The sequence below is a fragment of the Salmo trutta genome, chromosome 13 (assembly GCF_901001165.1).
Source record: "Salmo trutta chromosome 13, fSalTru1.1, whole genome shotgun sequence".
In the NCBI taxonomy this organism is placed as follows: domain Eukaryota; kingdom Metazoa; phylum Chordata; class Actinopteri; order Salmoniformes; family Salmonidae; genus Salmo; species Salmo trutta.
In genome coordinates this window covers 6,790,370-6,814,179 of record NC_042969.1, presented here as the reverse complement: position 1 = coordinate 6,814,179, position 23,810 = coordinate 6,790,370, and the positions used below count along the sequence as shown (strand labels likewise).

General features: G+C 41.1%; 2 long non-coding RNA genes across 2 annotated transcripts in view; one reads left to right on the top strand and one right to left on the bottom strand.

Annotated features, from left to right (window-relative positions):
* The first annotated feature begins 5,510 nt into the window (after window positions 1-5,510).
* LOC115205118 (uncharacterized) lies at window positions 5,511-7,395 on the top strand. Its single transcript, XR_003880553.1, has 2 exons — window positions 5,511-5,640; window positions 7,035-7,395. It is a non-coding gene; the product is annotated as an uncharacterized LOC115205118 (long non-coding RNA).
* A 3,424-nt stretch (window positions 7,396-10,819) lies between these two features.
* LOC115205117 (uncharacterized) overlaps window positions 10,820-23,810 on the bottom strand; it is a 26,949-nt gene continuing 13,958 nt past the window's right edge. Inside the window, exon 2 of the long non-coding RNA XR_003880552.1 lies at window positions 10,820-10,870. This is a non-coding gene — a long non-coding RNA (uncharacterized LOC115205117). The remainder of the gene's footprint in view (window positions 10,871-23,810) is intronic.

The following is a 23,810-nucleotide window of genomic DNA, read 5'->3' as shown; positions in this document are numbered from 1 at the left end:
CTTTTGTTGAGGATTTTTGTGCCGATCCAAGTATTCGTGTGAGTTTTGTCGAGTCTATGTGTCTGGTGGGGTTCGATTATGCGAGCTACTAACCTAATCTATAGCGACAACAATGGCCCTCTCCAATACACATATGAGTCAAGATGCCCCGTCAGATTAACTGCTGAATACATGTCTGCCTCTTAGCCAAGGCCCCCGAGTGATCACTGGTGCTTGAAATAACACTGGAATCAACAAACAGGAATTGGAACGAACAACAAAGGCACGAGCTCATTAACTTCTGACGTTATTAATCATGAGGGCAAGACTCTTGAAACGAGATGCTAAATATCGCCTAGCACTGGAAGTTTAAGATGGGTTTCTTGATACATCGTGTGATTATAGGCCTACATAACCTATTCGTCTATATCAATAATTGTACATAAAACATTACCATAATCAATAATACAAGGTTAGGCTATTGTATTTTGACCAGTGCAATGTTCTACGAATCTCTCATAAACACAACGATAAACTATTGCAAAACTATTCTGTAGCCTATTGAGCATTGAGAGCTAGGCCTATGACGTTATGTTCTCGGCGTAGGGGTTCATATGGTAAATATGTGAACTTTTGCTATAGCTTATTTGTTGGGCAGATGGACAACAACCAGTTTTTTCAATTAGATAACAATAACAACAATAATCATCATTATACCAATAACAATCGGACAACTATGACTACAACAATAGCAATGTTATACCTGGCTGAAAAGTGCATACATTTATTTTTCATGTGGCCTAGCCTACTATTCTTTTCCAGATAGCCAACCTTCTTTTATACATTGTGTTGACACGTTTGATCCGCCATTGTAGTTTTGTCTTAGACAGTCCCGTTTATGATGTGCTGTGGTCCGTCATCAAATGCACCAGTGCGTTTATAGAAAATCAGAACAACTCCGCCGCACCGAGAAAATATAATTCACAAGTTTGAACAAACAAACAAAGAGATGTATATAGCTAGGGGACGGAGGAGGCGGGCACGTGTGATTTCATGACTTCAGGGCAGAGCGCAAGCTCATTTTAGGGCGCAGATGAAAAATTGAAAAGTTACCACTGTTGGCCACATTGACTAAGAATAACAAATCCCCTTTCAAACTTTCAGCAGATGTCGAGGGAAATAGCCTTCCGTTCCACATCAAATGGAATTTGCAGGGTAGTTTTATTTGGGCTTGTGGGATTATTTCATATTTTCAGGTGAGCTATTGTTACGTTTATAACTTGTTATTCATCATGCAATGAAAGAAAAAACAATTGACCTAATTTGGAGGGAAAAGTGATTCATGTTATTATGGAATCCTGTTTGTGCTGCAGCCACAGCCAATCAGTATTTTCATGGGCCCATGCTATGAAAGTTATTCTAGTCAGAAAAATATATTGGGGAAAATAAATGATCTAAAATTACATGCTTTAATGGACCTCTTGTTGCTCCTAACAGGCCTGGTGAAAATGTTGCCCTAATAGCAGAATCCACCATTCTGGAGCGCCACACCAAACACACTTTTCCATAAAAAGAGCCCACCTAATGTGTTTCTAGAGACCTGGAGGCCATACATTTTCTATTTCAGATCATCTCGAGCTTGATTGAGTAGGTAACGTGAAGCAATAATAGGCTAACAAGGATAAGTCTTGGCAGCTTTGCGAATACGCAGTCTGCGTCTCAATACACAACCCAATCAACATTTGGGCGCTGAGGGCCTGAAGAGACAAGTCTCACATCTCACTCGCAAAGAAACCGCCCAAGACATCGGACCTCTCTTTCTGTAAAGCATGGACTACCCGGTAAGAAATATATTTCGATGTTTTCTAAATAACGACAGTCTAACAGGGTCAACATGCCTATATTTTGGTAATTGAACACAAGTGCTTTGCTCTTGCATTTTTTTCCAGTGACCGAAAGATTCCAAATTTTTTAAGTGAAAATTATGTAACATTTTTAAGATTCTATTTATTATGGAAGGAAATCAATTGACCACATTTCTTTTGATGCAGCTCAATTTGACCTCCTGCGAAGCTAGTGTCCTAAATAATATTAAAAACTCTTCCGTTTGATTGCCGTCTTGATTGAGATTCATTTTAAATCGTTGTAGACAATCATTCAAAAATAAACTCGACTTCTTTCATGAAGTTATTGTTATTTCAAGAGCTCATCTTCCACTGTGCTGGGCCTATGATGCTATTATAACGCCACCTCAAAGTTGCAACAATATAATAACTTCGAACAAACTTTAGAGAATAAGCAACATTTTCTTAACCTTTTTGCAGATGTGTTACACCTTTGCAAATGTTTCCGTTTATTTGTGGTTCTCCTATTTTATTGCCATTGTGATTTTAGCCTACTTATCACGAAACATAATGGGAATTCTGATTCAATTCGTTTATCTAAAATAGTCAAGTCATGTTGGGTTCCTTATGATAAGGATGTTACAGAAAATGCAGAGAGCCAATCACCTCTTTTCCACTACTGGGAATTCAAATTAAGCAAGTGAGAGCACACCCGTGCCTGTCTCGTTAACTCTAATCTAAATAATTAACAAGCTCTCAATATTCATGTCATGGTGTGCCAAACATGTGAGACATTTTGCCAATATGGTGTCTATTTATTGTCCAATTACACACACCAATTACATGCAACTCTGATCTTCTGAAAGCTATTTTCCACCGACTTTGTTATTCATGTCAACTTGTTTAGGCCTTTCTGTTCTGTGCAAATATACTCGAAATGTCCTTGCAATTTTTCATTTCACATACACGGGTGCACAAGTTTAAATAAATGCATGCATTAGCAATTTCATATTAAATGACATTTGTATTCAAATGTTTCTGATTTCACAGAGATATTGGAGGAAATTGTCCACCCTCCCAAACAAATCAAGCATCGTTTTTGTCATATTAATGGATTATTATTAATAATTCATGACCAACAGAATATGTAGGCCTATGTTTTAAAATAGAAATGCATGTTTTCATATGGGTGCAAACCAGTTATGGCGGGCGAATATTCGTTTCTGCTCTTTTCAACAGGGAACGGTGGTGAATTAAGTCTAACTATCGAAACAACATGGACAAAATAAAATACTTTAATTCTTCCTTAGATTTTTACCAACGTGTCAATTTGAATTACAGTATTTAAAAAGCTACCAATGTATTAACACTTTCAACACTGTTACGTTGTAGTCAAGGCTGTTAGCATGTTACTTTAGCGGAATTGACGACCTTATTTGACAATACTAGGCCTAGTTTTTGGTAAAATACAATATTCCCATAAGTGAAATTGGCTAAAAATAAACAGATAACTATTGAGCAGGCCTACATTAGAGGTTTCCACTAAATGCAAATTCCCATTCAGCCATGTAAAGGTGCATATCTTCCTTTTGATGGCTCTACTGTATTATACAACTCATGTTGGTATTGTCATAATCAGATAAATGTCAAAGAGAATGACAAGCCCTCTTGAATTGTCTGTATAGTAGGAATAGACAATGAATAATCTCAGACAAACCTCTTCATTCAGATCAATTCCAATTATTCTCCTCTCTCACACACACAAAAACGTTGACCACACTTTGAGTCAGTGGGAGGCTTCTGACCAATCCTGACATAGGGGCTGCAGCAAGAGGTCATATGAGCTGACCCCACACATTCTCCCCCCCTCCCCCCTAAAAGTGAGAACCTTACTATGAAGGAGTTCTAAAGTCACTTGGTCTGTCTGTCTGTCTGTCTGTCTGTCTGTCTGTCTGTCTGTCTGTCTGTCTGTCTGTCTGTCTGTCTGTCTGTCTGTCTGTCTGCGTGTATGTCTGTCTGTCTGTATGCGTGTATGTCTGTCTGTCTGTATGCGTGTATGCGTGTATGCCTGTGTGTGTGTGCCTGTGTATGCCTAGATGTGTGTGTGTGTATGCCTGTCAGTTAGCTTGCATGTGTATGTGTGTGTCTGTGGTGTGTGTGTGTGTGTGCACGCCTGTGTGCGTGCATTTGTAAATGAGTGTGCTTGCGTGTGCATATAAGTCTGCTTGTGTCAGTCACAGGCTCATGCTTTGAAGGCTGGGAGAGTGCAAGTGTGTGTGACGCTGAAACAGCTCTAGCTGCTCCCGCCACAGGCGTCCCTTTTCCGAGGGCCGTTGGCCGGCTGGCCGGAGCGTGTGAAAGCAGATAACCAGGGCAAATTTCATGACTCACACACTTCCTGTTCTGTGAAGTTATATTAAAGGCTGCAGAAAAAACACCACATCTCTGATGTTTTGGCTCCAAATCGATTGCTACACATTGAGCATGTTGGCTTCACCCTTGAAAGTGTTCAAAGGATCGGTACCAGGGCCCTAATGTGCCTGGAATAGAAAAATGATATGATCCGTGGCTGGATTGCTTAAATAAACAGCCCTGTTTTCTAACAGTCTTGTCTTCAGCCATGTGTTGTTATATTGAGTATTCACTTTTATTGTAGTCTTGTCACAAATATATGGACGGGTTGGTTGTTTAGCAACAAAACCGACGAGTGTGCAACTATGAGGTAAAACAGATGGGGTTGGCTTAGACTGTTGACAACATGTAAACTATATTTAGTCCCCAAATGTTTCTTGAAAACATAAATATGTTTGCACAATGAGCACTTGCTTTCTCTCAAATACATTGTTACAGTTGTTGGTTAGCTAGCTAGCGAATTTTAGCCATATTAGCATAGACATGACATCAGCCAAAACAAGACATGGAATCAATTACAAGATACAACGAGCTGAAACGAGCCACCTACGATTCCCCACTTGGCAGCTTCTTGTCATAGTTGATAGCTATCTGACCATACAGAATCATAACAAGGAACATCTTCCAGCCACATCAAACACGCTCATAATGTTCGTGACGTTGTCAGCTAACCTGTCTACTGTAATGGGTAATTGCCTATTAGGGATGTGCACTAAGTGTCTTTTGGGTGCCATTGGGCCGGCCATATGTAACCAGCCAGGTCACCGTGATCGAAGTCAGTATTCGACGTCCATCCATGTCTGAGGATGTCGGGAGAGGACGTGGAAACCGGCCACTAGGGGCAACAGTGAGCGCCGTTACCTTCAACAAGGTTTTGGTCTTGCTAGGGCGTTGTGGGTGGGGATGGTGAAAGGGAGTAAGCATCTGATTCTCTGATTCCAAAGGTTACAAGTTTGAATCCAGCGTTAGAAAGTTGTTTTAGATATTGCTGTTTTAAGCCTATCCCAAACCTTAACCTTTACCTTAATGCTTCTAAGTTAATGCCTGGGCTTAAGATTTTGGAGTTAATGCCTAAACTTAACCCTAACCTTAAAAATTCAGAGTGAATGCCTAAATTGAACCTTAACCACTTCGAAATGTGATGTTTGGAACAACTTTGAAGTTAGATGTTTGAGAAACATGGATTAACATCTAATTCTGACGTGAGACTGTGAGAGCTAGTTGATGTATCAAGGAGTCTCAGAGTGCTGATTTGGTTTTCGTTTTTTCCTTTTAGATCAAAATAAATACGAGCGCATGGCCAGACGGGACCTGTGACACTTGAAACAAAGGGACCCTGCTCGTGTGGTGTCACTCTGCTTCCTGTGATTGATACAGGTCACAGCAGGGGCTTCAAACAACAACGGTAACGTCTGAATAAATGCTTGAATGGATAGGTGTGTGTGTCTTATGTCAGTGTGATGTACTGTAGTTGCTGTATGACCTGTGATCCATTTCATTGGAGGGAAAAACAGAGACAGAAAGACTTGTTTAACATGTCATAGGAATGTTTTAACGTCTGCTGTACATGATAAGACAAAACAAACGGTAATCCATACGTTATTGAAGCAGCTCAGACGAGCAGAAAGAGGATAACATTACATTGACTTTGCGGGTGGATGGGAGGAGTTATGCCTTTACGGTGTGAGGAGTTTTTAAACCTGAAACAAACTTTTGAAGACACATTTTGCATAGAGGTTGAGGTGAGAAAGCTGGTCACACTTCCTTTGAATATCCATTTCATAATGCATTTTAAGCACATCTATAGTGCCTTATTAGCAATGCATTATGAACAAAAAACTGTTGTGTCCCTCCATAAGAAGCCTAAAAAACCTATCTTAGAGCTATATTATCCAATGAACACACCTCCTACTGTAACTAGCAATATCTTCCTCTTCATGTCCCTTCATGTTAACTTGACAAGCCTTGAGTCTCACCCTCATCTGAGTCATGTTCAGACACCTTTACTTTACACTGTCTGTCTGCTTTCTGCCCAAACAGCGTCACTCACTCCTCAATGTTCCTTTTTCTGTCACCTACTGTAACATTATATAATTGGCTATTACCTCTACCCCTACTGTCAGCCGCCCAAAGATTCTCTGACAATTACCTTAATACAGAGCATACTTTCATGCTGATTTAGAATTTTATCTAGGATACATTTCCTAGAAGGACAAAAATCTAATATTGTAAAATTGATTAAAACAAGTAATTATCGACTATGCATGAGCTTGCCTTTAACGTTATTTCTGTCAACAAATAAATGGTAAAAACATACATTTAAGAGAAATTCCAAGACAATACGAATACAACCCTTATTTGAACTGAGACATACCAGACACACTCACTTCACTGTCTAGAGGCCCCCCCCCAGAGGCCAACCTAGGCAGTTGAGGTTGTCAGGCATTGAGTGGTGTTCTATGTCTATGGCTCAATTCCAAACCAAAAACATGTTCCCTTGCCCCGGGTCCTGACATTGTTTACTTACCCTTGCAGATCTGCAAATCATTGCAAGCTACATGTCGGAAACTACACCTTGTCAATGAAAAGACCTACCCAGATCTTTACGATCATCAGAACAAGGGGAATCAACAAGGGGAGAGGGAAGGGAGCAATGGATAGTATTGGAACCCAGCCCAGCAGGGACTTATGTGCTCGAGCTATATGTCACAGATGGTAGGATCTCAGGGAGTTGATGTAGGAAATCCACTGAGTAATATTGATCTGTGGAAACATCCTCTCTATGCCTGATATCCACAGGATGTCCACTTCCACCGGGGTCTGCAGTGAGACAAAGCTACTGGGATCTCCAATAGTACCTACTGCCCTCTGACAGACACCTGCTACATGGACCACAGCTCTCCATCTCTCCATCTAGATTCTACACTACAGCATGGTCGTACTGCAGTGAAACACAATGTCTGGTGATACTGCATGACTAATCTAATCATATAGAAATGTTTTGTTGTTTTTATACCAGTATATTAAAGTATGCATATGCAAAAAATGTATATGGTTTGTCATGGCATGATGTACGCAATTAGATTAGATTGTTATTAGTAAGGATGATTATTATCTCAATAAATAAAGATTTCCATTAAAAAATGTGGTTTAAAAAGGATTAACGCGACAGGGTGTTTATTTTGCTTTATATTGGTTTAGCCCACTTGGCAATTCAGAAATAGCAACTGTCAGATGTACTATCAGACAACTATTTAGATAAATAAAAACTTCAAGCGACTTTAAAATTCTTCAAATTATTTAAGGCATGCTTGATTTAGCATGGAGTTTGCACTCCAATATTCCATTGGTTTTATTGTGAACATAATCAAGTGCACCTCAAGTATTTGAATGTAATTTGACACAGGTCTGTAGAACTGTGACAACCAACCCATGTCTCAGTTTCCCCTACTTTATTGCCCAGCTCTATGAAAAGCAGGAAGTGCAAGATATGAGCATTACAGAGAGTTTGTCACACAAACACTAAAGGATAGTTCATCTTTTCACAAGCAAACATATTTCAACCCGCATAACATGATCACACCTGCACTACAGAGTGCCTTCAAAAAGTATTCACACCCCTTGACTTTTTCCACATTTTGTGGTGTTACAGGCTGAATTTAAAATGGAGTAAACATAGTTTTTTTATCACTGGCCAACACACAATACCCCATAAGGCCAAAGTGGAAATGTTTTTTTGTTTGTTGATTTTCTTACAAATGTATAAAAAATGAAAAGCTGAAATGTCTTCAGTAGTATTCAACCCCTTTGTTTTGGCAAGTCTAAATATATTCAGGAGTAAAAATATGCTTAACAAGTCCCAACATAAGTTCCATTGACTCACTCTGTGTGAAATAATAGTGTTTAACATGATTCTTCAATGACTACCTCATCTCTGTACCCCACACATACAATTATCTGTAAGGTCCCTCAGTCGAGTAGTAAATTTCAAACACAGATTTAACCACAAAGACCAGGGAGGTGTTCCAATGCCTCACAAAGAAGGGCACCTATTGGTAGATGGGTAAAAAAAAAAGATGCAGAAACGTAATATCCCTTTGAGCATGGTGAAGTTATTAATTACACTTTGGATGGTGTATCAATACACCCAGTCACTACAAAAATACAGGCGTCCTTCCTTACTCCGATGCCGGAGAGAAAGGAAACCACTCAGCGATTTCACCATGAGGCCAATAGTGACTTTTAAACAGTTACAGATTTTAATGGCTGTGATAGGAGAAAACTGAGGATGGATCAATAACATGTAGGTACTTCACAATGCTAAACTAACTGACAAAGTGAAAAGAAGGAAGCTTGTGCCGAATAAAAAATATTCCAAAACATCCATCCTGTTTGCAACAAGGCACTAAAGTAACACTGCAAAAACTGTGGCAATGCAATTACATTTTTGTCCTGGGTGGCTGCTGTCAAACCCTGATCTGTTTCACCCGTCTTTGTGATTGTCTCCACCCACCTCCAGGTGTCGCCCATCTTCCCCCATTATCCCCTGCGTATTTATACCTGTGTTCTCTGTTGGTCTGTTGCTAGTTCGTCTTGTTTGTTCGAGTCAACCAGCGTTTTGTGGCTCACCTTCTGTTTTTTCTAGTCTCTCTTTCTTGCCCTCCCGGTTTTGACCTTTGCCTGTCCTGACTCTGAGCCCTCCTGTCTGCCCACTCTGCCTGTCCCTGAGCCTGCTGACCTGTACCGCTGCCCCCCTCTGGATTACCGACCTCTGCCTTACCCAGACCCTGAGTCTGCCTGTCGTCCGGTACCGTTGCCCGACCTCTGGTTTTCTGACCCCTGCCTGTCTTGACCTGTCTATTGCCTGCCCCTGTTGGAACATTAAACTATTGTTTATTCGACGTGGTCTGCATCTGGGTCTTCCCTTCATACCTGATAGCTGCATCATGTTATGGGTATGCTTGTAATCGTTAAGGACTGGAGACATTTTCAGGATAAAAAGAAATGGAATTGAGCTATGCACAGGCAAAATCTTAGAGGAAAACCTGGGTACCTCTGCTTTCCACCAGACGCTGGCAGATTAATTCACCTTTCAGCAGGACATTCAGCATGACAATAACCTAAAACACAAGGCCAAATCCACACAGGAGTTGCTTACCAAGAAGACTGAATGTTCCTGAGTGGATGAGTTACAGTTTTGACTTGAGAATCTATGGAAAGACCTGAAAATTGTCTTCTAGCAATGATCAACAACCAATTTGACAGAGCTTGAAGAATTTTGAAAATAATAAATGGGCAAATGTTGCACAATCCAGTTGTGGAAAGCGTTTTAGACTTACCCAGAAAGACTCACTGCTGTATTCACTTTCAAAGGTGGTTCTAACATTTATTGACTCATGGGTTTGAATACTTATGTAATAAAGATATTAGTGGTTTTTATTTTATTTTTTTACAAATGTTAGAATTTTGTGTAAGTCATTGACAAAATATGACAATGAAATCCATTGGAATCCCATTTTGTAACACAACAATATGTGAAAAAAGTCAAGGGGTGTCGATACTTCCTGAAGGCATTGTAAATTGGTTTGAAGTGGCTGAAAGGTGAGTTTTGTGGTCCAACAGGGGACATTCAATTGACACCCTATAGTTCCTCACTCAGCAATGTTAAACCATGAATAGCAGTCTCTCTTAAACTGGCCATCTTGACATGACTCCCTTTAATTGTTTACTGTGAAATTGCACACTGGTTGAAAGGGCCATGTACTGGTGGGCCTACGTGCCGGACAGGTTGAGATATCAAGCATATACACTGAGTATACCAAACATTAGGAACACCTTCCAGATATAGATATTGAGTTGCCCCCCCCCCCCTTCACTTGGATTCACCTGGTCAGTCTATGTCATGGAAAGAGCAGTTCTTAATGTTTTGTATACTCGGTGTAAATGTACCTTGCATTCCGTTTTATGTCCATACAACCATACAACCGTTAACAGCCAACTGGCCACCTCCAACCTTCCTTCCTCTGCCAATTATAATCTGTAATAAGGAAGGCACGTTCAAACCCGTTCTCACTCTAATAAACTCTGCCAAAAACTAATCTGCCCACGCTTCCATTCCAACATCCCTGCTCATTACCGGGCGCAGTGGGAGAACCACTGTGTGCGACACGGTAATCCAGGATGGAAGGCGTCACGATCACACTGTCATTAATAGAAAGGTAAGGCGAGACACACAGGGGATTGGAAGGATGGAAGACGGACGTGACTCACAACACACAACACATAACCGCAGATCAAATGCTTTGGTGTTCTCTGAGGGAGAATATTATGTGGTTCTCTTGAAATGGCCTAACAAAGACGTGTTCTCTTGACATGGGTGTAGGCAGGCCTACCATTGAGGCCTAGGCCAAATATGACATTTTCCATTAACATGTTCCTCGCTGAATCAAGTATGTCTGTGACCCATTTCTGGACTTCACTTAGCCTACTTGACTTATTCTTAGTGGGGGCAAAGGGCTCCAGAAAACCCTGGTCTGGCCGGTTTCCTTGACATCATTCAAGTTGGTTCCTGCTTTCTTCATCTCTTTCCTCATTCGTCCTTCTCCATGACTTCGCCGACCTTCCTTTTGCTGGAGCTGTGAAGAAAAGTTGGGACAAAAGTTCCATTCTTAATAGGGCTGTATGCTTTAAAAATGTATAGGGCCACTTTTATTACTAGGAGTAGCTACACACACAACCCCCAGTCCTTGAGGAGCACACTCAGTCTGTTGATGAACTCATATAGCCAGAAGAGGGCAGCAAAACTAGTCAAACCAATTAAAACGGTGTAATGAGTCATATCATTTGAGAAGTTCTGTGAGCTTCAGTGTATGGGTCATTTGAAAATGTCTTCGTTAACTGTGCTTGAAATGAATTAAACCACATAATCATCATCAATGATTTGCATCATAAACACGTTGTAAACATTGTAAAACGACACAATTTCTATGTGTTCATGTTATGGCTATTTCCTCTAGAGAGTCACAACAGTGTGCCATGGTCACAGAAAACGTTGCCTCACTCAGTTGGACATGCATTCTGGAAGTGTATCTTGTATCCTTCGGGGTAGTGAAGCAGAAAGGTCAGGCAAAATGTATTTTATCCTCTCTAAACCGATACATTATATTGCCACTTTCCCACAGCAGAACCCTGTGACAGCACCTGATGCTTTTTGGTTGAAGCTCTCCTCGACTAGAAATGATCACGGTCGTTTACCCTGTTCAATCACACATCATATCACCCATTCTCATTTTTATTGAAAATGTCCCCCTTATTCTGAACATTTTATTCGGAGTAGAGTAATTCTGTGATGTATGGCAGAGTTACAGAGTTTATTGTGTAAATTGTATAGAGAACGAGGCTATATTATCCATCCTGTTTGTGGTGAGTAAATAGTTCTGTTATGCTCCTTGAAGTTCCCTGCTAATATACAACCAGCAGATGGCACTCTACTGGAACAAACCAATGACCGTATGGAACATACAGACAAGCTGTATACCGTTCATTCACTGCCTTGCAGACTTGGGAATGGGAAATTATTGGAGGAGTTAAGCTGGGATTCCACAATTACAGGGTCTAACCACAAAGTACACATAGAACACCCATTTGGAGTTCATATAAAAGCCTATTCAGTAAAGTTCACACTACTGCAGGATTTCCAAAAGCAACCCCGCTGAGCTAGCTAAGTGCTACCCCATCTATCCGTCTAGGCATAGTTAATGTGGACCGCAGAAGGTTTTGGAGTGTTTAACTTTTTCTTTAAAGGGTGCTAGATGGAGGCAGATATTACATTTTAGTTTCAATTTGAGTTGGATCCACATCATGTCAAGGTTTATTTTCTGTTCTGGTTTGTTTTCCTAGGACAACAATTCAACACAAACATGTGCTATAGTAGAGTGTCATAGATTTGTTATAAGAATTCAAAAGAGAATGTCCATTGAAAGCGCTTCAAGAACTGGAGACTTGGTCTGTGTCTGAGAAACAGGCCCATAATGTCTAATCAAACAAAATACTTTGTTACTGCCTAGGCTGACTTATAGCTGTTTCTCTTTTCTGAAGGCCACACATTAAGGCACAAAAAAGGTAAATACTAAATTAAATTAAAATAATACTCATCTTAACCCTAAGTACATATTTTGGAGGGGAGTAAGTAAATCATGTTGATATGAGGGTGGTCAAGGCAGCACTTGAATTCTTCTGCTAAGTAACAATAATCTGTCAATACTCTCTAGGAGTGGTGAAGTCAGGCGCAGGAGACCAAATATGCACTAGCAGAGCGTTTATTCCTGAGTCCAAAACCCCATGAACAGGCATGTAAACCTGACAAAATACTCCACCCAAAAGGGCCGAAACGCAGTCCAGAAAGAAACGCCAGTCCACATAAGACAAAGAAAATATAACGCGACCCCAAAACCACGACAGGTAAAACAAAACAATCCCGCACGAACCCAACCTGGTAGGGCGAGACTAAATAACCCACTAACGAACCTAACTCAAAACAGGTGAAACACAAGACAGACAAAACCAAACGAAAAGGGAAAACGGCATCGGTGGCAGCTAATAGACCGGCGACGACGACCGCCGAGCGCCGCCCGAACAGGGAGAGGAGCCACCTTCGGTAGAAGTCGTGACAACGTCCAGGAGAAGATTCTAAAATTAGATAACACCAATCACATTCATTCTCTCTTGACTCTCCACATTTGAGTAATGTGTAATCTTGAATCTCTAATTTTCAACCTATACCTCATGTTGAGTATAACATCTTCGGTTCTGTACGATCTCTGTACAATTCCATCTTAGTGCCACCTCAAGTACCCACAAAGAGGTGCTCAGTACAAACAAACGCAAGTGCATAACGGCAACACTGTATGTAGATTCCCCTATGGTCCACTTGAGCGTCCATCATGGTTCAGGTCACGAGCAGAGAAGGAAAAAGCAAAACATCAAGTGTAATACGACCTCACATTATTTATTTTTTCCTTCCCTCACTTTTTGCTGGAAAATCAAGGGGCCTTTCTCTCTCCAATTATCTTTCTCTTTTTCTCTACCCCTCTCTCTTTCGTGTCATCCCCATCCACTCCTGCCTCTCTCTCTCTCTTGCTCTCTCTTGATATCAGAAAATAACTGAATACATTTGTGTTAGCTGATGTTTCCTTCTACAGCTCCTCTCTCACTCCCTCTGTCTCTCACACCCTGATGAATTCCCTATCCCAGCTGTACAGAAAAAGTCTCAGATGGCTGGCATGCCTTACCAGAGCAGCTGGCTACTCACCCAAGGCAAGGGCCACACACACACACACACACACACACACACACACACACACACACACACACACACACACACACACACACACACACACACACACACACACACACACACACACACACACACACACCAAATCAGTTCATCCTCCCTTGGACTCTAGCAAAATGAACACAACTTAATGCCTTTTTGATTCTCCCCATTTGAGTTGACCCTAAACCTTGTTCTTTTTTTAAAGCATTTTAAGGATCATTTGAAGCGGAAGAGTGCTTTGCACTTCTATTATCCCGAAGGAAAGAATAAACACAAACCACGTAGAACAAGTTTTGCAGGGTCCTTGATGTAATGAGCTCAGGCAGAGGGTCATATAGGTTGCAGGCCGGGGTCTGATGATATGGTTACGGGCATTTCCACGGAAAGGCCCCTTGAGCACTAACATGTGAAGTTCATAGGAGCACATCGTCAAATGAAAGGTAAGAGTCTATATTTTTTTTAACATTTAGGCACATACACATTTTTTTAAACAATTTTCCAAATTTGGTCGTGTTTAGAGTGTAGCTCATTAAAATAATAGTCAGTGTGTAGAATAATACCAAAACATGCAAAGGAGGATATTACATTTGTCTACCTTTGTGAACCTATTCAGGATACATCACCATGAGGATAATGACATTCAAATAAATAAAATAAAAAAGTATTTGTCACATGCGCTGAATACAACAGGTGTAGACCTTACCGTGGAACGCTTACTTACAAGCCCTTAACCAACAATGCAGTTCAAGAAATAGAGTTAAGAAAATATTTACTACATAAACTAAAGTAAAAAATAAAATAAAAAGTTACACAATAAAAGTACATAAGGCAATGTACAGGGGGTACCATACCGAGTCAATGTGCGGAGGTACAGGTTAGTAGAGGTAATTTGTAATTATGTTAATGTAAATAGTCCGGGTGGCCATTTCATTAATTGTTCAGCAGTCTTATGGCTTTGGGGTAAAAGCTCTTAAGCAGCCTTTTGGACCTAGACTTGGCACTCCGGTACCTCTGTTGTCTCTGCTACTGCAGGGCAAGTCTATGACTTGGGTGACTGGAGATTTTTTGGGACTTCCTCTGACACTGCCTAGTATATAGGTCCCGGATGGCATGAAGCTTGGTCCCAGTGATGTACTGGTCTATACGTATTACCCTTTGTAGCGCCTTACGGTCGGAATGCCGAGCAGTTGCCATACCAGGCGATGATGCAACTGGTCAGGATGCTCTCAATGGTGCAGCTGTATAACTTTTTGAAGATCTGTGGCTTCCAGTTGAGCAATGTTGAAAGAAGTCGCACGAGGTCTCTCCAACAACTTTTGTAAATAATCCTCAATTTCGCCTAATTTCATACTTCCCATGATATCAAAATTAAGTTAGCATGAGCAAACCAGTCACACGCTTTGGAAAATCGACAGATCTTTTTTTAAACTCCACCAAATCAACTTCAGCTAAAATGGCTCCCATGCCACCTTCATTGAAAGGCTTCAATAGCCAATCCGGGCAATACGGCTAATCCGATAACAAATCACGTGAAAGTTTGTGAGAAGAACTCACCGAATTGCTGAATAACTCACTGTCGGCTGCTCTGGCTTCCATTCAGGCAACCGTGAGAACCAACTGTAGTTCTGTGGCATCTCACACTACCACACCGGCCCGAAGTTGAGATCGGGCTGTCGGGCCACAGCGACCAACTCACTATGCTGGAAACCAGGATTGACAATGTCGCCAACAAGTCACTGCAGCAACAAGTGGAAGACTTGATTTCATGTTCAAAATGCCAGAATATCCACATGATTGGACTGCCAAGAGGATTCTGAGACAGGATCTCCAACCCAGTTCAAGGGGGATTTGGGCTATAAGGCTTTTCCCAATCTTCCTGAACTCGATAGATCCCACCACAGCCTTGCACCAAAACCTAAGCCAGGTGGCCAACAGTGCCTCATCATAGCACGGTTCCGCCGATACAAAGAAAAGGAGCTCGTCCTTCGGTGGGCAAGGGAACACGGCGACATCCCTTTCCAAGGCCACAAGATCAAGTTCTACCAGGACTTCATTTCTAGCTTTACGAAGAAATGAGCCGCATTCAATGACGTCAAGTCCACTCCCTACAAGAAGAGAATCCGCTTTGGGCTGATTTATCCTGCCCGTCTCCGTGTTACCTTTAAAGATGAGGTCAATATTTTTTAAACTCCTGAAGAAGCCGAGTTCTTCTACCGACAGCGCATACAGTTGAAGTCGGAGGTTTACATACACCTTAGCCAAATACATTTAAACTCAGTTTTTTCACAATTCCTGACATTTAATCCTAGTAAAAAGTCTCTGTCTTAGGTTAGTTAGGATCACCACTTTATTTTAAAGAAAAAAGTATTTAATAAGATTATTTCTTTCATTCAGATCTAGGATGTGTTGTTTAAGTGTTCCCTTTATTTTTTTGAGCAGTATATATATATATATATATATATATATATATATATATATATATATATATATATATATACACACATTTTTCATTGGGGGTCTGCTTGATGTATACCGTTTTTTATTGTATACGTTATAATTTTTTTAATGGACATTCTGAACTACTGTGGTTTACATTGGCCTTAACTGGTGATGTTGGTCACTGATAGAGCCCCCTAAGGACGTCTTTAACAATTTACCAAGACAGGGTCTAACCCCTTGCATAGCCTGCTGGTTAATTTCAAATGTTTTTATTATTCAGGCCTGTGGCAACACCTAGTGGCCTACATTCATATTACGGCCATTGAAATGACAGATTGCTGTTAACATTTTTAAATAACTGAAGCTGAAGGTTTATACTCTTTGTTTAAAGTGTGACCAAAAACCAAATTGTAGACTTGCCTACTACCATATTTTATTTTTGAATTTCAATGGTGTATGTAACTTCTTTCCTAGGTCGGTTTGACGCCACTGCACATGTTTAGAGTAATCAACGGATGCTGAGTAAGAGAGAATTCCTGCTGCTCGTCTCGTTCATAATGACAAGTTTAGGATTTGTATTTTTTCCTTTTGTTTTCTTTGAATGGTATTGTACTATCACTTTTATTTAATTTTTGAGTATGTTGGGGGTGGTTGGGGGGGTGGGGGTGGGGTTATGTTGGCATTATCCAAAGATTCTTGTGTCTGTTTCTCTAAGGGATTTGAGTTTTTTTTTTTCAATTTTTTTTTCATGCTGTTCCTCTCTCAATGTCACGTGTGCTCCCTCTCCGGCCTCTAGGTCACCAGGCTGCTCGTTATGGCGCACACCTGTCACCATCATTACGCGCACCTGTGCATCATCAGACTCACCTGGACTCCATCACCTCTCTGATTACCTTCCAGATACCTTCCATTATTCCTGCTTACAAGCAAGAATTAAAGCAGGAAGCACCAGTGACTAGGTCTATAAAAAAGTGGTCAGATGAAGCAGATGCTAAACTACAGGACTGTTTTGCTAGCACAGACTGGAATATGTTCCGGGATTCTTCCGATGGCATTGAGGAGTACACCACATCAGTCACTGACTTTATCAATAAGTGCATCGAAGACGTCGTCCCACAGTGACTGTACATACATACCTCAACCAGAAGCCATGGATTACAGGCAACATTCGCACCTGCTAACCCGGAAGCTTATAAGAAATCCCGCTATGCCCTCCGACGAACCATCAAACAGGCAAAGCGTCAATACAGGACTAAGATTGAATTGTACTACACCAGCTCCGACGCTCGTCGGATATGGCAGGGCTTGCAAACTATTACCGACTACAAAGGAAAACACAGCCGAGAGCTGCCCAGTGACACGAGCCTACCAGATGAGCTAAATAACTTCTATGCTCGCTTTGAGGCAAGTAACACTGAAATATGCATGGGAACATCAACTGTTCCGGATGACTGTGTGATCACGCTCTCCACAGCCGATGTGAGTAAGACCTTTGAACAGGTCAACATTCACAAGGCCGCTGGGCGAGACGGATTACCAGGACGTGTACTCTGAGCATGTGCTGTCCAACTGGCAAGTGTCTTCACTGACATTTTCAAACTCTCCCTGTTTGAGTCTGTAATACCAACATGTTTCAAGCAGACCACCATAGTCCCTGTGTCCATGAACACTAAGGTAACCTGCCTAAATGACTACTGACCCGTAGCACTCACGTCTGTAGCCATGAAATGCTTTGAAAGGCTGGTCATGGCTCACATCAACACCATTATCCCAGAAACCCTAGACCCACTCCAATTTGCATACCGCACCAACAGATCCATAGATGATGCAATCTCTATTGCACTCCACACTGCCCTTTCACACCTGGACAAAAGGAACACCTATGTGAGAATGCTATTCATTGACTACAGCTCAGCGTTCAACACCATAGTGCCCTCAAAGCTCATCACTAAGCTAAGGACCCTGGGACTAAACAGCTCCCTCTGCAACTGGATCCTAGACTTCCTGAAGGGCCACTCCCAGGTGGTAAGGATAGGTAACAACAAATCTGCCACGCTGATCCTCAACACGGGGGCCCCTCAGGGGTGCGTGTTCAGCCCCCTCCTGTACTCCCTGTTCACTCATAACTGCACAGCCAGGCACAACTCCAACACCAACATTAAGTTTGCTGATGACACAACAGTTGTAGGCCTGATCACTGACAACGATGAGACAGCTAATAGGGAGGAGGTCAGAGACCTGACCATGTGGTGCAAGGACAACAACCTCTCCCTTAATGTGATCAAGACAAAGGAGATGATTGTGGACTACAGGACAAAGAGGACCGAACACCCTCCCATTCTCATCGACAGGGCTGTAGTGGAGCAGGTTGAGAGCTTCAAGTTCCTTGGCGTCCACATCAACAACAAACTAACATGGTCCAAGCACACCAAGACAGTTGTGAAGAGCGCACAACAAAACCTATTCCCCCTCAGGAGACTGAAAAGATTTTACAGCTGCACCATTGAGAGCAACCTGACGGGTTGTATCACAGCCTGGAATGGCAACTGCTCAGCCTCCAACCGCAAGGCACTACAGAGGGTAGTGCATACGGCCCAGTCCATCACCGCAGCCAAGCTTCCAGCCATACAGGGCCTCTATACCAGGCAGTGTCAGAGGAAGGCCCTAAAAATCGTCAAAGATTCCAGCCACCCTAGTCATAGACTGTTATCTCTGCTACCGTACAGCAAGCGGTACCGGAGCGCCAAGTCTAGGTCCAAGAGGCTTCTAAACAGCTTCTACCCCCAAGCCATAAGACTCCTGAACAGCTATTCAAATGGCTACCCAGACTATCCCCCCCCCCCCCCCCCCCCACCACCACGCTGCTACTACTCTCTGTTATTATCTATGCATAGCCACTTTAACAACCCTACCTGCATGTATATAATTATCTCAATTACCTCGACACCGGTGCCCCCACACATTGACTCTGTACCGGTACCCTCTGTATAAAGCCCTGCTATTGTTATTCACTGCTGCTCTTTAATTATTTGTTTTTCTAATCTCTTAATTTTTTTCCCCAAAAATGTTTTTGTTGTTCTTTTCTTGGTTAAGGGCTTGCAAGTAAGCATTTCACTGTAAGGTCTACACCTGTTGTATTCGGTGCATGTGACAAATACAATTTGATTTGATATATATGTAATTCCCTTCGGTTCCTTCCCCCAGGTGTTATTGTTTCTGTTCCAGTGTCATGTCTGTGTTTCTTGTTTTGTATTTAGTTCATTTATTAAAACACTCGCTCCCTGAACTTGCTTCCTGACTCTCAGCGCACTTGTTGCGCTCAATCTCTCTTTTCCTCTTTCTTCTTCATTTGACTTCTCCTCTTATAAGGATAAGTGTCTAGTTCAACAAGTCAGGATGGTATTTTGGGGCTTCCAGTCAGACTGGTGACATGGAACATTCGCAGTTGTGGGGGGCAAATTAAGCTCTCCAGAGTATTTTCCCATCTGTAGAGCCTAAATACTGATATCGCATTTCTTCAAGAAACGCACCTACAATACGTGTTAATGACCATACTTGATCGCGAAGAGCAGGGGTTGGACAGGTTTTCATTCTAATTTTAATGGAAAAGCCAGGGGAACAGCAGTAGTGATTCACAAATGAGTACAGTTTTCACCCTTACAGGTCATTATAGATCCTGGAGGACGTTTATACAATAGTTAGTGGCACCGTTTTCCAGACCCCTGTAGTACTTGAGAATGTTTACGCCCCTAACTGGGATGACGCTAGATTTATGACATCTTTTTTTTGCCTCTCTCCCTAGTCTTGACACCCACCTAATCTTCAGCGCGGACCTTAACTGTGTTATTGAACCAAGACTCGACCAGTCTAATCCCAGAACACTTACTCTTTCCGGGATATCAAAAGCTCTTTCTACATTATTCATGTCCCAAATGGGTTGTGTCGATCCATGGTGCTTCCTCCACCCAGTCACAAAGGACTTCTCCTACTTTTCTCATGTTCATCAAGCCTACTCACAGATAGACAATTTTTTTTAGATAGAGCCCTTCTCCCCTCAGTTAAAAGTACATAATATTCTGTTATAGTAATTTTGGACCATTCACCCACATTAGCTTTTACTCCGAATGCAAAACTTGTAGAATTGGAGATTTAACACGGCCCTATTGTCAACAAAGAATTCTGTGACTTTATTTCAACCAACATAGACTAATAAAAATGACGATACCTCCCCCTCTCTTATTTGGGAGACTTTCAAATAATTTCTTACATTGCTCATTATGTCAAACTAAACTGAAACGTCAAGAACTGGTGGACTCAATCCAGGCAAGAGTAGACCGCCAATATTCAATTTCACCATCCCCTGAATTATACAAACAGAAGCTGAAACTTAACTCAATTTAATCTGCTTTCCACTGATAAAGCAGAGTATCTGTTGCAATGAACAAAGGGGACGTACTACAAATATGGTGACAAGGCCAGCCACCTTATCTCTCAAGTATATGACTCTTCCCGTAATCTTACAAGTGATTCGTCTAATATTAATTCAACTTTTGTGTCATTTTATTCTAACCTCTACAAATCCTAACCCCCATCAGATAATACGACTATGGACAACTTTTTTTTAGATAACTTAGATTTGGATATATATACCTTTTTCAATGTCTCCTTCTGCCGCAATCATTTTTTTTTACCTAGTTGGATAGGCTCATCAGTCATTTTATTTGGGCAGGCAAATCACCTAGAATACGTAGAGCAATACTTAAAAGAAGGAGAGAAGATGGAGGATTGGCACTTCCAAATGTACTGCTGTACTATTTGGCAGCCAACATTCAAAAGATGATGGTCTGGTGTAATGCTCAAAGTACCAACTGGTGCTCATTAGAAGCACGCTCCTGCCAATCTTCCTCTATTTCTGCTTTTACTTGTGCCCCACTGTCCCTGTGTCCTTCAAAGTATACTGGAAACCCCATTGTGCTCTCTACTTTGAAGATTTGGAGACAATTTCGTCAACATTTTAGACTTTCTGCCCCTTCTCATCTAAGCCCTGTTTTTAACAACCACCTATTTTTACCCTCAACTCGACCAGGCTTTTGTTTTGTGGCGATGGGAAGTTTGCCAGTTTTAATGATCTCATAGCTAAATGTAATCTGGCTCATTCTAATATTTCGCTATTTTCAGGCCCGTAACTTTGTTCGCTCTCATTTTCCCACCTTTCGTCAAATACCTCCCAAGACATTGCAAAATTAGATTTTGTCCCTGCCGTGGATGACCTTACAGACGACTGGTGGGAGGAGGCTCTTATTAGGGGTAACTTCACATCCTCATGTGCTCGGTTAAGATTAATTCAGTTTAAGGTCTTGTACAGAATTCACTACACCAATGAAAAACTTTGTAAATTCCTCCCAGACACAAATGACACGTGACAGATGTTCAAACCACACTCATATGTTTTATTCAAGTTCTAAGCTGTCTGAGTATTGATCATCCTTTTTAATAATCTCTCTAAAATTCCAGATCTTGACCTCCAGCCTTGTCCTTTGATAGCTATATTTGGAGGTCCATCTTTGTTGCCTAGTCTCACTAAAAGTAAAGCAGACATTGTAGCAATTGCTTCCCTCATAGCCCGCCGGCAGATCTTGCTTAATTGGAAATCCTCCAAGCCTCCCACTGTATCAGCCTGGATGAAAGATCTAATATCTTTTCTACACTTAGATTTTTTTTACACACTTTGGGAGGTTATACTGATAACTTTTTCTTGAGATGGCAGCCTTTAATTTCCTTTTTTGAACAGTTGCATTCTATTGATCAGGAGTAAGAATTTTGGCCAACAGGGGATACTACCACATATCTCCAACCCAAAATGTATTTGTGTGTATAGTGTGTATGTTATCATGTGTGTGTGTATGCGTGTGTCTGCGCCTGTGTATGTTTTTCTTCACAGTCCCAGCTGTTCCATAAGGTATATTTGTATCTGTTTTCTTTCAAATCTGATTTTACTGCTTGCATGAGTTACTTGATGTGGAATGCAGTTCTATGTAGTCATGGCTCTATGTAGTACTGTTTACTGACCATAGTCTGGACTTGGGTACTGTGAAGAGACCTCTGGTGGAATGTCTTGTGAGGTATGCATGGGTGTCAGAGCTGTGTGCTAGTAGTTTATTAAACTGACAGCTCGTGCATTCAACATGTCAATACTTCTCACACATGCAAGTAGTCAATCTCTCCTCTACTTTGAGCCAGGAGAGATTGACATGCATATTATTAATGTTAGCTCTTTGTTTACATTGTGGCACTTGACCATTGTGGCACTTTATTATTGACAGACTTCTCCCCAACTTAGCTACTGTTGGATCAATATGTTTTGACCATGACAGTTTACAATCCAGGGTTACTCCAAGCAGGTTAGTTTCCTTAAGACAAAACTAGGGCCTGTAGACCTGCCTTGTTGATAGCATTGTTTTTACTGCAGTGAGCTAAACCAGGGTCACAAGGAGTGATTCTGGTAGTCTTTAACAAATCTACTTTGAAACAAAGTATACACCTCACACATATGGTTATCAGCAAGAACAACAAAAAAGAAGAGACCTGTACCATGTCATATATAGTGTGGAAATGTATTCAATTTTGAGTTTGCATCCCAATATTACACTTTATATACATCATAGAATACTGAAATATAACAAAACTGTTTGACATAGAACATTTTTATTTTCATCATTTAATGTATTATATTTTGTATTTATTATGAAATTATGAAAAATATTCATAACATTACAAGGCCACCGAAAGCGATTTTAGTAATTGACAGCAGGAAAGGGCTACGAAGGCAGAGTAGCACTTTATTATGGACAGACTTCTCCCCAACTTAGCTACTTTTGGATCAATATGTTTTGACCATGACAGTTTACAATCCAAGCAGGTTAGTTTCCTTAACTTGCTCAATTTCCAGATTATTTATTACAAGATTTAGTTGAGGTTTATGGTTTAGTGAATTAGTTGTCCAAAATATAAAATATTTAGGACTAACTTATTTCTAGCCACCCATTCTAAGACAGACTGCAGCTCTTTGTTAAGTGTTGCAGGGATTTCACTTGCTGTGTTATCTGACATATATAGTGTTGAGTTATCAGCATACATAGACACACAGGTTTTACTCGGAGCCAGTAGTAGGTCATTAATAAAGATTTTAAAATATTAGGGACCTACGCAGCTGCCCTGGGGAATGCCTGACTCTACTTGGATTATGTTAGAGAGGCTTCCATTAAATAACACCCTCTGTGATCCATTAGACAGGTAACTCTTTACCCACGATATAGCAGAGGATGTAAATCCATAACGCGTATATTTTTCCAGCAGGAAATTATGATCGATAATGTCAAAAGCCGCACTGAATTCTAACAAAACAGCTTCCACGATCTTTTTATTTTACATTTATCCCAGCCAATCATCAGTCATTTGTGTAAGTGCTGTACATGTTGAATGCCCTTCCCTGTAAGCGTGCTGAAAATATGTTGTTAATTTGTTTACTGTGAAATAACATTGTATCTGCTCAAACACCATTTTTTTCAAAGGTTTACTTAAGGTTGATAACAAATGTATTTATTTATACCCCCGGACAGGGCCAACCAGGCAGGATATAACCCTACACACTTTGCCAAAGCACAGTCCCCACACCACTAGAGTGATATCTTCCAAACACCAACTTACTACCCTGAGATAAGGCTGAGTATAGCCCACGAAGATCTACCACACGGCACAAACCCAAGGGGTGCGCCATCCCAGACTAGAAGACCACGTCAGTG